The following is a 13,290-nucleotide window of genomic DNA, read 5'->3' as shown; positions in this document are numbered from 1 at the left end:
GAGATCTGAGGAGGCAGCTAGAGCGCCACAAGCAGCATAAGGACCTGGGTGTCCCCAGAGCGCGGAGGCGACGAAGAGCCTCCGCGCATAAAGCCTGTCTCCAGGGAGCAGCCGGGGCAGGCGATGAGCGGCGCTACTGGGAGCGCGAAGTGGAGCTTTATGTCTGTAATCGTAAGAGCATCCCGGGGGAATACCATAGAGAGGCACTGTGCAGCCTAGAACGCCGCGGGGCGTGGTTGGGGGGGAGGTACTACTAGAAGGCGGCGCATGCGCACTGCACTCTGTGGGGCGACTGTGGTGCCGGTGGTTGCGGGGCCGGGCGCGGGCAGATGCGACCCTCTGGGGTATAAAATGCTGATTTTCATCTAAAGGCGGCGGAACCAGGCGAGCAGTGGGTTCGCTCGATGGAGCCCGCACCTCTCGGGCTGTGTCCCTGGGGGCATCGCGCAGCCGGAACCGCTGGGGACACCGCGGGGCCAGCAGCTCCTGGCACGGGCGCTTCGGGTTCCTCTTCAACACGAAGTGTCTTCGGGGCAGGATGGTGGGACCGAGTCGCGTTTGGACACAGATCCAGAGGGATCCAAAAGCGGGAGCGTGCTGGCGGCACTGGGGACAGAATCCCAGAATGTCAGGGATTGGAGGGGCCCTGGAAAGCTCATCCAGTGCAATCCCCCCATGGAGCAGGAACACCCAGATGAGGTTACACAGGAAGGTGTCCAGGCGGGTTGGAATGTCTGCACAGAAGGAGACTCCACAACCTCCCTGGGCAGCCTGGGCCAGTGTTCTGTTACCCTCACCATGAAGAAGTTTCTTATCATCTTTAAGCGGAACCTCCTGTGTTCCAGTTTGCACCCATTGCCCCTTGTCCTGTCACTGGTTATCACCAGAAGATCCTGGCTCCATCCTCCTGACACTCCCCCTTTCCATATTGATCTCCAGGAATGAGTCCCCCCTCAGTCTCCTCTTGTCCAGCTCCAGAGCCCCAGCTCCCTCAGCCTTTCCTCACACGGGAGATGCTCCACTCCCTTCAGCATCTTGGTGGCTGCGCTGGACTCTCTCCAGCAGTTCCCTGTCCTGCTGGAGCTGAGGGGCCACAACTGGACACAATATTCCAGGTGTGGTCTCCCCAGGGCAGAGTAGAGGGGCAGGAGAACCTCTCTGACCTACTGACCACCCCCTTCTAACCCACCCCAGGTACCACTGGCCTTCCTGGCCACAAGGACACAGTGCTAGCTCATAGTCACCCTGCTGTCCCCAGGACCCCCAGGTCCCTTTCCCCTACACTGCTCTCCAACAGGTAATTCTCCAACATATACTGGAACCTGGGGACATGCGGCTGGAAGGTGGGGTGAGGATACAGGACACATGGTGGCACTGGAGCTCTGAAGTTTCGTTACACACGGGCAGCTTTAATTGGTCAGTCATGTGCTTACACATGACATTTCTGTTTCTGCAGAGGAGTGGAACGCCCTCCCCCTGCACCCCCCTCATTGTCTGCTCAGAAGTTGTCCCTGCCCCATCGGTGGTGCTGAGAAGAAGCCCCTGCAGACCCAGTTTCTTATGCAGCAGGTCTGAGGTCTCTGGCCCGTAGGGTGTACCAGGATGTCCTTGTCAGCTGGGGACAAGCTCTGGGGATGGCAGAACCTCCTGAAGTGAGCTAACCCAGCTGCTGGCCAGCACATGAGGCATCTTCTGAGCGGTGCTGAGCCCTGGTGTCCTCAGAGGTGCTGCAGATGTGGGTCTCTCTGGGACGGGGCCACAGCCCCGGCAGGTGGCTGCACTGTCTCATGCTGGAGTTGGGGCAGGATGAGTCTCAGTTATGCCTCCTGGTACCTGGGTGCACAAATCCTCCCAGCGAAGTACGCAGCGCTTTTCCCTAGTGTGGTATATATGCCGTGCCATATTTTCCATGCTCAGTTTTCCAAATTCCACGTCTGGAATATTATGTCCAGTTGTGGCCCCTCAGTTCCAGCAGGACAGGGAACTGCTGGAGAGAGTCCAGCGCAGCCGCCAAGATGCTGAAGGGAGTGGAGCATCTCCCGTGTGAGGAAAGGCTGAGGGAGCTGGGGCTCTGGAGCTGGACAAGAGGAGACTGAGGGGGGACTCATTCATGGGGATCAATATGGAAAGGGGGAGTGTCAGGAGGATGGAGCCAGGCTCTTCTCGGTGACAACCAGTGACAGGACAAGAGGCAATGGGTGAAAACTGGAACACAGGAGGTTCCACTTAAATATGAGAAGAAACTTTTTTGGGGTGAGGGTGGCAGAGCCTGGCCCAGGCTGCCCAGGGAGATTGTGGAGTCTCCTTCTGTGCAGACATTCCAATCCGCCTGGACACCTTCCTGTGTAACCTCATCTGGGTGTTCCTGCTCCATGAGGGGACTGCACTGGATGAGCTTTCCAGGTCTCTTCCAACCCCTGACATTCTGGGATTCTATGTGAAAATTCAGGCCTTTTGAGTCCTTCCAGTCTACCTGCTGTCACGCTCCTGGGTGCACCGGTCTGGCAGGAGGCAGAACAGCCACTTGCTGTGATTGCAGCAAGGGGACGTGGTGCCGCCTCACCGCAGCTCTCTGTTTTCCAAGAGTGTTTTTCAGGAAAGGGATGGGGGTGGTGCCTGGAACAGGCAGAGGAGCTGAGGGGGATCTGCTGCTTCCCAAAAACTCAGTGTAGCTCCCAGGGGACGTAAACAAGTTAGTCACTTCATGAGCTCACAGCAGAGGCATCTCAGCCTCCATGAGAATTTGTCACAGGCCCTTCCTGGGCTGCCGAGGTGCGAGTGTGCCCTGGTGTCAGCTCCCGAGGGGAGGCAGTGGCTATGGGTGGTGGGTGGTCCCATCTCCTCATGCTCGGGTGGTGCCTGTCACTCATCCCTTGGTTGTGGGGCAGGCGGTGCCACAGCCCCAGCCCCCTAGGAGCTGCATTTGCCAGCTGCTGGTTCCCCCAAGTGCCCGGTGCTTCTGACAGGCACCTGCTGCTTGTCCCTGGCATGGGGGGTCTTGTGTACTGGGAAAGAGAGTGCCTGGGAGCTCCTGGGGATTTCCCAGGGAGAGCTGGGACCTGGGAATTTTCTGCCCCCCGCTTCTCCCCTCCTTCCTCCAGCAGCGGCTCTCACTCACATGCTACTCCCAGGGTCACAAACCGTTTTTAAAAAAAGCAACATCCCACACAATGCTCTTCCCTAACGGGTGCTGGTGACGAGGTACCGCATCCGGCCTGGGGGACACAGAATTAGCCCTCAGCCTGGGAACGGCCCTGCCAGTCCCTGCCGGCAGCCCCAGCGCCACCGAGGTCATCGTCGCGTGTGGAGGAAAGTGACTCTGCATCCTACAGATGCATCCTCTGCTGGGCTCGCTCGTTCCCTTCTGAGGAGTCGTGCAAGAAATCGGGCTCTTTCCCGCTCACGGGATTTCTCGGAGGTTGCGGTGCTGGCGTTGCGTGGTGCTTTCTGTGACGCACAGGCCACATGCGGGTCTCTCTCTACACGTGGCTTCTGCGCAGGTAAAAATTGGGGGATATTTCCTCAGGTCAGGACAGAGAATTTGCATTTTACAGGAAATACGGCAACTTCCCTAAGAGCGGCAAGAACAAAGGGTGGCCGAGCAGATAGATGATATTCCTGGAAATGGTTTGTAGGACAAAAATTCTGAAAAATGTCAGCATGGGTGTAGGAACTGTTTCATTTTGATGCACATCCAGCCCAACCTGAGTGTCATTGTCTGGCCCAACTCAACCCAATAAAATCTGAACAGCACAACTCAAGACAACCTGGGTGATGCAACCAAACCCACCTCAACCCAGCTTGAGTGACCCAACATAACCCAACCCAACACAAATGACCCAACACAACCCAATGAGAATGACACAACCCAACCCAATGTGAAGTGATAGGATGAGAGGAAATGGCCTCAGACGGCACCAGGGGAGGTTGAGGTTGGATATTGGGAGCAATTTCTTCCTGGATAGGGCTGTGGGGCATTGGAACAGATTGCCCAGGGCAGTGCTGGAGTCACCATCCCTGGAGAGTTGAACAGATGCAGAGATGAGGTGCTTAGGAATGTGGTTTAGTGGTGGACTTGGATGTGCTGGGTTAATGGCTAGACTTGATAATCCTAAAGGTCTTTTCCAGCCTAAGTGATTCTAAGATTTGAAGTGAAATGACACAACCTAACACAAATGACCCCACCCAACCTTAATGACACAACCCAATGTGAATGATACAGCCTGTCTCAACTCAACCCAACCAAACCCATCATGGATGACACAGCACAGCAAGGCTGGAGGAAAATCCAGAAGACCTTTAGGAAAGGTAAAGAAGAGATGAGTCCATGGACTGGAGCTGGCTGGTCCTGACCTACCCCTGCTGCAAGGCTGTTGTAATGAAACACAAAGAGCAAAACAACCTTGGTCCACCGGGACTTCCCCTCTAAACAGGTAATGAAGTGGTGAAACGTGGCTGAGTGTTGGGGACCTGAGAGACCAGGGGGATTTTCTGGTGTCTAGTAAGGGGCTGGGATTCTCTGCTCCTCTTAACTTCTCTCCTTTCATGACACTTAATAGGACTAAAGTCACCTCTGGACATCTGTCTCTTACAGTGATGTTGGTCAGTGATTTCAAGAGGCCTGAGGCACACAGCCCAGCAGGAAAACCCAGAGCACACAGCCATGTTAAGAAAACAAGCTAAAAACCGAAGCAAAGCGCCTGCTGCGGCTGTGATCTGGCTGTGGCGTGCGGCTGCCTGCGCAGCGCTTGATCCAAGGGCTGTCGGAGCTGAGGGACAAGTGCTGGGTCCCGCTGGGCGCAGTGTTGAGCTGCCCACACGGCCGCTCCTCCATCTCCAGCTTCGCTGCTCCAGCATTGCTTCTCCCTGAGGACAAGCTCCCACTCCCAAAAATGCATCACATCCCCATGGAAACACAAATGCTTATTTATTTGACTTGTTTCAGTATTTGGTTTTTAATTTAATTTAATTCCCCTCCCTCCCTCTCTCTATTTTTTTTTTCCAGTTGTTCGAAGGAAGGAAGGAAGCCCAAACTCAGATGTTTGTTTGTTCTGTCCTGGCTGATGTTCCCTTGGTCACGCTCCAGTGGCTGATAAACTGGCAGGGAACCGGATCATGGAGCACGGCGGAGCCTGGGAAAGGCCGGGACCTTGCTTCCCCGCCCTTACATCATGGTTTCTCTCCGATTAGCTTGGCGGGGGGGGCTGTGTACTGCCAGCTGCCTTCGCTCTTTGCACTCCACCTCTGACAGGCCCCTTCATCACCAGCTGGCGGGACAGCTCTTGGTGGGATGTCTGCAACAAGAGCATCTCCCCACCATCCAGGTTCCCTCCACCCTGCCCTGGTGGCATCTGCTGAGCCCCTGACCCACGGTGTGTCTGGGACCCACGGGTCACCCCTGGCTGTGGGACCGTGGAAGGGGAGAGCCCACAAGGGATCTGGGCTGAGGTGTGAGCTGCGCTCATCTCACAGACCTTCACCCTCTTCATCTAGGCAGATCCCACCCAAGCATGGGCACTCAGTGGTGTCCAAGGCCATTACAGACCCCAGACAGAGGAGGGGGGATGCGTGTGGGTCTGAGCAACCAGCCAGGACCTCATCCCGCAGCTCCTGACACGAGCCATGAGGTTGGAAAGTCTCCCTCTGAGCTGGAATATGTGCCCAACGTGGCTCCTAAGAGGCAAATATTTACGGGGTATTGAATATGTGCCACGGGTGAGCGATGGATGGGGGATCTGGAGGCTTTGTGGTCCTCTCACTCCCTGTTGAGGGCAGGGACGTGGTTTAAGGGAAAGAGGAATATGCAACAGGGGCTCGATCAGCTCAGGAAACTTCCAAAGCTCTTCTGGGAAGAGCATCTGCCCAGGGATGTTGGGGTGGCTCTGGGAGAGGTGAATCCCTGCCTCATCCCGCAGGATCCCTGGGGTCGGAGACACTTTTGGATGGGCTCAGGAGATGGGTCCCTGGGACCTCGGCAGGATAGAGGAAGGTGCTGGAGATACTGCAAGGAGAAGTGTGGCGGAAAACACTGGAGTGAGAAGGCAACAGGAGGTTGTGTCTCTGCTAGAAATTAAGCGTTTGCTTTCAGTGGTCTTTTCTTTGCAGCAGTGCAGGACACCCTGAAGACGGCCTTTGGGTGCTTTGGGTGTTGCGTCCTTAGGGGAGGGCAGTAGGAAATGTGGATGTCCCTCCCCACCATCCAGATCGTGCTGGTGTCCTCACGCAGGACACTTGAACTCTCAGCCAAGACAGTGCAGGCGTCTCCCAAACCTCCTGCTTTGTGCCCCACATCCCAGCAGCTCATCTGCCTCTTGGTCCCCTGCCATGGAACCATTTTTCCCTGGGCGCCTGGTAAATTCCCTCCTTTGTTCCAGCATCTCAGTGCCCTGGGAAAGCTGGAAACGGTCACTCGAATGATGCAGAGCACCACTGTGAGCATCTGAGTCCAGCAAGGAGACAGGAAGGGCTGGGGAGGAGGGTCTCTCTCTGCCCATCCTTCGGCACAATGTCCCCTGCCCCTTCCATGGTGTCCCCAGTGTGGGGTTCTTTCCTGGGGATGCTCTGGGGGGTCCCCAGGCTCTGTACAAGGCCAGGTCACCCCCAGCACCATACGGTGCAGCAGCTACTGCGCTGGCTTGCTGCCTGCTGGCCCAGGTACTCGTTCCAGCGGATAATATATAGCTTTGATGCTGCTAATTGGAGCTCTTTCCCTACACTTCCTCCTTTCAATCTTCCTCCGCCCTCAGCTCTGCAGGGTCAATAAGTGATTCGCATTAAAGCCGAGTCTCTGTCGGTTCCCGTGTGTCTACGGCAGCCGGGTCTCTGCCGGGGGGCTGGGAGGAGGGGGCTGCGTCAGCAGGATGAGTCCTCCAGACCCTCCAGGGACGGGAGACAAATCCTTCCAGATCTTCTCCATCCAAGCCTTCTCCTGCCATGTAGCTCTGCTGCCTTTCCCTGAGCCCCTGGGGTCCTCCTGCCCCTGCTCTGTCTCCTCTCCTCCCCTGAGCTCCTGCCTCTCCTCCGGCTGATCCCTCGCCCGGGCTGGCCATCAGCAGACAGCTGCTATCGATTTTCCTGGTTCAGCAAACCCAGCAGCGAGGGGAGTGCGAGCCGGAGCCAGGCAGAGGTGACATGTATGATGGCAGCGCTGTCACATCCGCAGGTCGGGTGTGAGGGTGATGGGGGAGCTGGCTAGGGAGAGCTGCCACGGTCCCCAAGGTGCCTACCAGTGCTGTGGCTGATTTTCTGGGAGATGTGGGTGGCTCTTCCTCCCCTGTGCCCTGAGCAGCCCTGGTTCATGAAATCCAGTGGTGGGGAAAAGCAGGTTCCCCATGGGACCCTTGTGGAAACCCTTCAGTGGGGAAGCAGGAAATCCTCAGCCCTCACTGTGTTGGAGATGTGCAGTCCTTTGGTGTCTCCAAACAGACCCATGTGCTTTCTCCATGATTTTCTCAAGCCCATTCCCAGCTGAAATCCTACACGTCCCCCTGAGCTTTCTGGGGACACCAGCAGCTGGGGAGAAGGTACGTCCAACAGTGCGGCTGGATCATCACCCTCCTTGTGATGACCCCAGGTGAAGATGCTTTGATTGTGGTGTCCTGGAGAGTAGCAGCCAACCTCCTCCTCTGGCTGTGCCCTGGGGATCTTCCGCATCTCCCATAGCATGGGAGCAGGAAGAATCATTCCCAAATTACTGCAGGCTGAGGATAAGCCATTGCACCTATCGGAAGTGCTAAACTGTGTCAGGAACTGCAAAACAACTTAATTTCCTGATTTCCAAGAACATATTCTTGGTAATGTCCTCCAGAAAGGGAGGAGTGGACCAGTGTGGGCAAAGACACGTCCTTCCTTTGAACTATATTGCCTGTGTGTTGTGGAGCAGCAGGTCCTCTCCCAGGCTGCTGTCACACCCTCCACTCATGGAAAATAATAAAATCTTCAGCCTCTCATTACCCTGTAGGAAAACTTTCAGCCTCGCATCACCCCACCCTGGGAAATGGGGTGACCCTGGAGGGACAGACACCCCAGGTGCTGGTGCAGGTATGGGGCAGCATCTGCGCTGTCTCATGTCCCTCCACGGAGATGGGGAAGGTGAGCCTTTACACAGCCAAAATTTGCCCTCCTGTGCCAGGATGCTGCCCCACAGCAGATATTTGGGGAGGATGGGGATTGGTGAGTGGGAGAAGGTGGGATGAGTCAGGTGGAGCCACACAGAAACCGAGCCAGTTAATCCAGGACCTCAGTGGCTCCGTATGTCCGAGCTGAGAGTCGGAGCCCTACTAGGAGCCGTGTCCCATGTCCCCAGCTCTGCCCCACAGATCCTGCACAGGCTCCCAAGCATCATCCCTGTGCCTGATCCATTGCGCTGGCAGCTCAGCCTGTGGCTCCTTTCCCAGCCTGCGGGGACCCTGAGGGGACACCGCCTTAAGCAGAGCTCCCCAGCTCAAACTGCACAACAGAGCGCTGTGGTCTCCCTGCGAGGTGTCCAGCTCTGCTGGATGTGGTCCCTGAGCAAGGGACAGCCCAATGCCACCCACCTCTGAGGAAGAGGACGAGAGTGGTGACACGTAGAGGTCCCCCTTTCCACCAGAGCAAGGGCAGCTCTGCCCACACTGAAGGCAGCATGACTGCGGAGAGCTGCCTGCTAACTGTCCCACTCTGCTCTGTGCCGCTCGGGACATCCCTGGCCTCACCCCCTCTGCTCCCTCCACCACTCCAGGGATACCCTTCACCCCAAGGCCACGGCTTTGGCTGCTGCACAGCCCCTTTCCCCATCCGTCCCAACTTTCCCACTGCCTGCAGAGGGGCCTGGCCCTGCCCCAGCCTTTCCATGGCCCCTTGGGTCTGGCTTGGAGCAGAGGAATGTGCCTCTCCAAGCCCAGGGTCTCTTTGTCCTAATAAGTGGCCCTGAGGGGGTGGGTCTTGGTGTCAGGGGCGCTTGGCATGAAGACAGACAGTGTGGTTATCCCCACCCAGGCAAACCTTTGTGCTCAGCCGGCCCGGTGACACAGCACAGACCAGCAGCATCCCTGGGGAGCACCCGTGGACTGCCAGGACCTGCCCAGCTGCTCTGGGAAGCCTTGGGAACAGCTGGGGCAGTGCTCAGCCCTGTATGGGGATCTTTCTCCTCCCCTTTCCCAGCTCATTCAGGGGCTTTAAGCATTTTGTTGCTCCCTGTCACCAGCTCTGGGGCTGCCGAGGAAGGCGGGCATGGTGCTGGGGTTCACATTGGTGCCAGTGTGCAAGAACAACCCTCCTTGTTGTGTGCTCAGCCCCCCTTTCCTCCTAGTTGTGGGTCCCACCACACCAAGTCCTAGTGGGTGGGATCTGCAGCCGGACAAGCTCCAGTCACTGCAGAAATGTGGGGGTTTTTGTGGGGGTATTGCTGGTGGGGCCCTGAAACCTGTCTTGGAAGATACTTCTCCTGGGAACCACAGTGAGGGATGGATGAGCTGGGTTTGCAAGACCCTGGAGCAGAGCACCAGTTCACCATGGGTCTGACCATCACCCTCCCCACTTCTCTGGCTTCAGATGGGCTCAGTTTGGGGACAGCAGGGGAAATCTGTCCCCTGCTGTGCTGGAGGTGGGAACAGGCCACCTTTCTGGCCCAGCCTGCAGACCTTCAACCTCCAAGGTGTTGCCTGCACCTCAGGGCCTGGCTTACAGGGTTTGAGCATCTTCTGCTGTGCCATGTCCAACGAGTCATGTCCAGGAGATTTTTGGGGCTCACACCAGAGCAGGTGCCTATGGGGAGGTGGGAAATGGGCTGTGTTGTGGGTCAGTGGGAGACAGGGTGTCAGGGGATCATGGTCATGGGGCAGAGCCTCTCCATCTCAGCAGAGGAAGACAAGGAGGGGAGAGAAGGTCAGCAAAGTTTTTGTCTGGCCCAAAAGCGCTTAGGCAGGAGCGTCCGAGCCTTCACATAACCACTGTTATTTAATTTATTTTTTCTAAATAAAAAAAAAAAGGAAGGAAGTTAATAAATAATGTAAAGTGGAGAATGCATTAATGAAAGAGAGCGATGGAGAGAGAGGAAAAGAGAGGAAGGGACAGGGCAGAGTGAGAGCACGGAGGAGGGGGAGAGAGATATTCCTGCCTGTATCGATTGGATATGATTACATTAGATCTATCAAATATTCATACTACATTCCACAAGAGGTCATTGTGTGTGTTTTTCCAATTTAGCTCTGCCTTGGCGCAAGAAGCAGGCTCCGAATGGGGAAAAGGCTGTGCAAACGGCTCCAGCTCCGCGGCCCCAGGCCTGCCGGCTCCCCCTCACCACAGGGATGTCACCCACTGGGTGCCTTGGGTTGGTGACATGGTTGGGATGTTGGGGCTGGGGGTGAGTGTGGAGGTGGATGCTGAAGGGGGTGGGGAGGGGATGCTGAGATGGCTGCTGGCCCTGCAGGTCTTCGCAAAGCCCTTGAGGGCCGTGGATTGTGTGTGGACACAGTGACCGCTGCTGAAATAGAGCCGTGAGGGCATGCACGTCCCAGCTCCAGCACCCCGCTCCTCCCCAGCCAAGGTTCCTGCTCCCTCTCTGGGCAAACTCAACAGCTGGTGACCACTATTTACTGGTCACTAGAGGCTGCTCCTTACTCAAGAGCACCTTAAGGGGTGATTTTAACTGGGGCGTCACTGTGCCAGCTGGGAAGGGGTCAGCCCAGGCCACAAGGCCGGAGGTGGCTGAGCTGCTGCATGGAGGGCAGGCAGGAATGTGGGGCAGGTCTACCACCATGGTGCGCATCGAGGGCACAGCAGCTCCTCTCACCCTGCCTCCATCCCCTCTGTGCTGTCTTTCTTTGCTGGCAGGGATCCTCACAGAGCCAGGTGTCCCCAGGGAAAGGGCCACAAGGGAAAAGGACCCACAGCTCAGCGGTCCTGTCTCAGGTGGCTTTCAAGGACAAAGTGGCTGGTGAGAACAATCGGAGTGGGCTGAGCCCACCTTGCATGGCCTGAGAAGGCAGTTGAGGCACTACCATGTGAGGCACTTCCCTTGCCTGTGCCTCAGTTTCCCTGTGCTGCGGGTGGGGGACACAGCCCCGTGCCTCCACCTTCCCACAGCATCCCCTGGGCACTGCTGCCATACTTGTGGCCCCCTGCCCCAGCCGCTGTGCCGAGACCCCCGCTGCTCTTCTCCCCGCTGTGGCCCTGGCCGGCGCGAGCCAGAGCTGTGTTCTCTCCTTACATTAATAAAAATTTTACAGCACGGTGGCAGGAAATGCATTTTGAGTTCATCTGCTGCAGCTATTAGATTACCAGGAAATGGCTGGCTGGCCGGCGGCCAGAGCCTCCGAAGGGCCGGCGCACGCCTGGCGCAGAGCGGAGGGAGAAGGTGAGCGGACCCCATCATGCTGGCGGGCATGGGGCTGAGCCGATCAGACCAGCCCTGATTATCTTGGGTGTCCCCATGGTGTGCCAGGATGTCCCCCAGCAGCTTGGCCCGTGCCCCTGAGGTGCTGGGGCGCCCGGAGAGGCAGAGCAAGGGATGCTCTGAGGTGGCAGGGATGGACCCACTCGTGGCTGTTTTGGGCAGCTGGGCCAAGCCGAAAAAGCATCTATTGATGAACCTTTGGCCCATCCTAGTAGCAGTCGAGCCCAGATCAGCTGCAGACCCTGCTGGGGCTGAACCGTGCTAGGAGTGGAGAAAGATGGAAGATTTGAGGCTAGGACAGGGAGGGTGCAAGCACCTAGCAGGGAAAGTCTCTGCAGAGGTTGGATGCTCCAAACCATGGGATTTTGGGCCATCAGGCTGGGCTGGAGTCAAGAGGAGCATGGGAAGGTGTTAAATTTGTATTGTCTTTAACAAAGCTGGGAGGAGGGGGTAGGTGCGCTGGCTATAAATACCTCCTATAAATACCTGCGAGGTGGCGGTGCTAATGAAGGGAGGGAATTGTGAGCAGCCCCTCAGAGAGGGGAGCCAGCAGCAGTGGTGGCTCCCAGGGCTCAGGGGAGGGATGCGGTTTTTAGGCTAGGTGATGTTTCTAGGAGAGCCCTCTTGGAGGTGACTGTGGCTGAGGGCTGGAGCTGGCCTCTGCAGGTGGGACAGCTTCATGCCGTGACCCTCTGGGTCCAGTCTGGAGATGTACCCCGCGTTCTCTGTGCCATTGGTGGAGATGATGCCCTGGGGGCTGCAGCTGGGCTGGCTCTGTCTCCGTTCTGCCTGTGCTTTTGTACCTCCCTAGGGTGCAGCGCGTGGTTCCTCCCTTTGGGGTGCTCTGATGTGCATCCAGGAGAGGGGCTGGGCTCTGAAGGGATGCTGGAGGCATCTCAGACCCTTGCTGCCTGCTTGGCCTCCCAAAATCCTGGGTCTGTGTTCAGGATGCTGCTTTTGGGTAGGAGTTGACCCCAGCCCTCTACTTCCCCAGCCCCGCTGCGGTGATGTCTCCGCTCTGGTCTCTGCAAGCCGGGACCAGATGGGAGAGGACACCTGGGCAGCAGGAAATGAGGGATGGCCGAGGGAAGAAAGGGATGATGGAAGGGAGTGGAGCAAGCAATGGAGCAAAGTGTGGGGAGAAAGCAAGGTCTGAGCCTTGCTGAGGTTTATTAAAGTTTAACAGAAAAGAAACCCTGGTTTGCGTGGAGGGGACCAGCTATTTTTAGCTGTGGGTAGGATGTCAGCTCTGAAAATAGCCTGCTACCAGATCCTAATCAAATCCTCTCTCTTTGGCTCTCACCCGGAGCGAGTTTGGAGGGGGAGGATCGCTGTCACACCCGCAGCCGAGGAGCTCCTGACATTCACAATGACTCGCCTTATTTTTTTTGTCTTTCCCCCTCCGGTTTCTCCTATTCTTCACTGGCTCTGCCTTACGCCGAGCAGAGGAGTCACCAGCCAAAAAAGTGAATGCGGGGGTGATGCTGCTTAGCTACAGCCAAATCCCAGGCAACATGTGACCAGATTGGCAATTTAATACCAAGCCTTTCTCCCCTGCGCTCGCGTGCGCTCAAGTTAAAGTGACATTGAAATGGGAACTCAAAGTGCTGAAGGCAAAGAGATTGTGGGGAGCTGCCTCCCTTCCCTCTGCCTTCATCCATGGGGAATGAGTTTTGCTCAGTGAGGCAGGGGAAGGCTTGGTCTGGAATGGGAAGAGTGGTACCTGGGCGTGGGAGGATGCTCAGGTCAGGCACCTGGGCTTGGATGGGGACAAGAGGTGGAAGATCTGCTGCTGAGTGCATGGGCCAGCTGGTCTGTGGAGAGCTGAGCACATCTGGGCTCATCATCTGCAGGAGGGATACCTGATACAAGTCGTAGAGCTTGGTCTGGGACCTCCAGAAAGCCTGAAGAAGATC

This window comes from Nesoenas mayeri (genome assembly GCF_963082525.1).
Source record: "Nesoenas mayeri genome assembly, chromosome: 13".
Classification (NCBI taxonomy): Eukaryota; Metazoa; Chordata; class Aves; order Columbiformes; family Columbidae; genus Nesoenas; species Nesoenas mayeri.
Note: the sequence above shows the minus strand (reverse complement) of the source record.